The 4,125-nt window shown below is 46.0% G+C and overlaps 1 protein-coding gene across 2 annotated transcripts in view; it reads left to right on the forward strand.

Annotated features, from left to right (window-relative positions):
- Nucleotides 1-4,125, forward strand: part of LOC108542574 (uncharacterized) — a 44,122-nt gene that overhangs the window by 33,181 nt on the left and 6,816 nt on the right. The window contains exon 1 of one of the 2 annotated variants that reach the window (XR_001889308.1): nt 1,087-1,220. The exons of the other annotated variant lie outside the window; for it this stretch is intronic. The gene's annotated coding sequence lies outside the window, so the exon portion shown is untranslated. Of the gene's footprint in view, nt 1-1,086; nt 1,221-4,125 lie in introns of those variants that run through there. 2 annotated transcript variants of the gene reach the window in all.

Here is a 4,125-nt window from a genome sequence, read left to right on the forward strand (position 1 = left end):
TTTATTTATTTATTTATTTATTTATTTATTTATTTATTTATTTTTGAGACGGAGTCTCACTCTGTCACCCAAGCTGGAGTGCAGTGGTGTGATCTCGGTTCACTGCAACCTCTGCCTCCCGGGTTCAAGCGATTCTCCTGCCTCAGCCTCCCAAGTAGCTGGGATTACAGGTGCCTGCCACCATGCCTGGCTAATTTTTGTATTTTTAGTAGAGACGGGATTTCACCATGTTGGACAGGCTGGTCTCGAACTCCTGACCTCAAATGATCTGCCCATCTCAGCCTCCCAAAGTACTGGGATTACAGGCATGAGCCACTGTGCCTGGCAGGCAATGTCCTTTTAAAAATAGATTATATGCGAATGTGTAGCTCAATGGGACATAGCCATGGGAATGGGGTTGCAGAAATTTTCAGTAAGATTAGGCTGTCAGCTCCATAATCCTACCCTTGCTTTACTCCTGAATGTGCTTCCTCTAGTTAACATTCCAAAACCACCCAACCCTTCCAGCTGGGATTATTCCAAAGGCATAGAGGAGATGTTGTAATGCCCCTCAAGGTGGCACATTGAGGGTTCCCGTGAAAAGATCTGTCTGAGCAGATCTCTTTCTCTGGAATTTCAGAGCAGGTTTTTTCACAGGATCCTTTGCTGTGCCACCTTGTTTGTTCTTTCCTGAGGGTGATGACTCCCAAAGAACAGAACTTAGACCAGTGGCAAGAAGCTGTATGGAAGCTAATTTGTGCTCAGTGAGGGAAAGGACTGCCTAGAAGGCAAAGGGTTCGTGAGCTCACTGTCCCTGAGGTATTCAACCTTAGAATGGACCACTGTTCGCTTGGATGCTGTAGAGAGGCCAGCCTGGATACAGTTCATACAGTTAAATGAGGCCCACTACCCCAAGTCCCTATGCTACTAATGAACTATTTACCAATTGATTATCACTTAATTAGCAATATAGATATCCCAAATTTACAATGGTTTTACTTAGGACTTTTCCACTTTACAATGGTGTGAAAGCGGTATGTATTGAGTAGAAATCATGCTAAATTCTGAATTTTGCTCTTTTCCCTGGGTATCGTACCAGAATAGGCAGTGAGACACTCTCTCAATGCTGGACAGCAGCAGTGAGCCTCAGCTTTCAGTCAGCCCCGTGATCATGAGGCTAAACTATTGATGCTCTGCAGTGTGTTGTGTGGCCAGACGATTTTGCCCTACTGTAGGCTAATGTAAGTATGCTGAGTATGTTTAAGGTAGGCTAGGCTAAGCTATGGTGTTCAGTAGGTGTATTAACAACATTTGTGATTTAAGGTATCATCAGTTTACGGTGGGTTTATCAGGATGCAACCCCATTGTAAGTTGGGACACATTTGTACATTAATTTTTTTTTTGAGACAATGTCTCACTCTGTCACTGAAGCTGTAGTGCAGTGGTGCCATCCAGCTCACTGCAGCCTCAACCTCGCAGGCCCAAGTGATCCTCCCACCTTAGCCACCTGAGTAGCTGGGGCTACAGGCATGCACACCACCCCTGGCTAATTTTTGTAATTTTTTCTAGAGACAGGGTTTTGCCGTGTTACCCAGCCTGATCTCAAATTCAAGTGATCCACCCACCTTAGCTTCCCAACTGCTGGGATTACAGGAGAGAGCCACTGTGCCCTGCCCGTACATTAGTTAATAAACTACTGGTTGCACCATCTTAAATACTCTGGCCTATTCTAGTTTCTCTCTCAGGAGAGTGCCCTCTGGAAGACTCCTGAGGGTGCCGGTTGGTGGAGAATCAGACTGAACACTTAGGATTCATCTTTCTGAGCCTTTTTTTCTACAGAGTGAAATTCTGCAATTTATAGGGTATGTGTCTCTTTGTGTGTATGTGCGTGTGTATATATAGACTAGAGTTCACCTCATTAATGCACTATTGACTGCAATATTGTCTTTTCATTTTTCCTTTAGGGTCTGAGGGTTTTTTTCCCCCTTTCAGCTCTGCCTAGCTGTGTTTTATCCCAGCAAGTCTAGATCTGACATTGTCTTTTCAGAATTTTAGCAGCAGTATCATGACAGCTGTTAACCTTATGGCTCTCAGATGTGCTTGAGTTGAATTTTTTGTTCTTTGCTTTCTCTCCTTCAGTGCTGGAAAAGGATATTTTAAAAAGAAACACAATTTTTCAACCCATGAGTACTGTCGGCCTCTTCCTATATAAACCTGCATTCATACCTCCTGTCAAATGCTGGGCCATTGGCTCCTCTACCAAAGGAGAAATGCATTTAGCTTACCAAAAAAGGTTTTCTGCGGGCACGGTGGCTCACGCCTGTAATCCCAGCACTTTGGGAGGCTGGGGGAGGTGGATCACAAGGTCAGGGGTTCGAGACCAACCTGGCCACCAAGGTAAAACCCCATCTCTACTAAAAATACAAAAATTAGCCAGACATGCTGGCAGGCACCTGTAATCCCAGCTACTTGGGAGGCTGAGGCAAAAGAATCGCTTGAACCCGGGAGGCCGAGGTTGCAGTGAGCCAAGATCACACCATTGCACTCCAGCCTAGGTGACAGAGTGAGACTCCGTCTCAAAAACAAACAAACAAACAAACAAACAAACAAACAAACAAACAAAAAAACGGATTTTCTGTAAGCAGCACTGGGGAATCCAAACCCATCCTAACAATACTTTGTGAAACAAATCCCAGCTGTTATGTCGTTTGGTCCTCACAACTGCCATGAGAAATAGGTTGAGTGGGTGGCACTTATTCTCCCCATTTTATAGGTTAGCAAACCAAGGGACACAGAGGTGATGTCATGCTCCTAGGATGTGGTGAAGTGAGAGCTAGAGTCATGGGCCTCAGAGGACCAGTGCAGGGAGGATTTTACTTTCACCACATTTATTCATTCATCAGACTCTCAAATGAGCATTTTTATGTGCAAGTCCTGTGCTGTTTTGGGGTTGCAGAGTGGGATCAGACACTGTCTCACTGCTTTCATGAGAGGAAGGGAAGAGGACAAGGAGCCATGACAGTGTGATAAAGGCATTCGCATAAGTGTGGCACCCAGGGGGAGTCTGATATGCTCACTAGTGGAATAACTCTAGGCACAGTGCAGACACAAAAGCCCACAAAAGCAGGCATAGTGACTCCTGCTCATCCAGGGGGTGCCAGCAAGACAGTCTTGCAAATCTCCAAAGGAAGTTTGGATGTTCCCATGAGTGTTACCTGGGAGTAGCAAACGCTGGGGTTTGTAAGTGGATCAGAATTTAAGATTGCTCTAAGCTGGGCGTAGCGGCTCATGCTTGTAATCCCAGCACCTTGGGAAGCCAAGGCAGGTGGATGGCTTGAGCTCAGGAGTTGGAGACCAGCCTGGACAACCTGGTGAAACCCTGTCTCTACAAAAAATACAAACATCAGCTGGGCGTAGTGGCGCATGCCTATAGTCCCAGGTATTCAGGAAGCTGAGGCCGGGTGATTACCTGAGCATGGGAGATAAAGGCTGCAGTAAGCCATGGTGGGACCACTGCACTCCAGCCTGGGTGACAGAGTGAGACTTTGTCTCAAAAAAGATTAATGCAGTTCTTCGTATAGCTCCTTGAGGACTCTGTTTCCTCAACTGGTCTCAGCTTCATCACCAGGGAATTCCCTGTATTCTCCTGCCTTGCCAGTTCCTAAATAAGCCAAGCATTTTCTCCCTCCAAGCCATTGCTCATCATATTGAACTGTTGGTCTGTAGCATCCTTCTCCCCTTCTTTTCCAACTCACTCTTCCAGACCCAGATCAAATGCTGCCTCCTTTAAGAAATCTTCATAGATTTCCTTAGCAGGAAGGGAGGATTCCACTTTTGTTTTCCTAATTGTATATAAGTAAAAACCTGGGCCAGGTGCAGTGGGTCACGCCTATAATCCCAGCAGTTTGGGAGGCCAAGGTGGGCAGGTTACTTGAGGCCAGGAGTTAGAGACCAGCTTGGCCAACATGGCAAAACCCTGTCTCTACTAAAAATACAAAAATTAGCCAAGTGTGGTGGCGTGCGCCTGTAATCCCAGTTACTTGGGAGGCTGATGCATGAGAATCACTTGAACCTGGGAGTCGGAGGTTTCAGTGAGCTGAGATTGTGCCACTGCACTCCAGCCTAGGCGACAGAAAAAGACTGTCT

Source organism: Rhinopithecus bieti, unplaced genomic scaffold (assembly GCF_001698545.2).
Source record: "Rhinopithecus bieti isolate Rb0 unplaced genomic scaffold, ASM169854v2 scaffold_22453, whole genome shotgun sequence".
NCBI classification, from domain to species: Eukaryota; Metazoa; Chordata; class Mammalia; order Primates; family Cercopithecidae; genus Rhinopithecus; species Rhinopithecus bieti.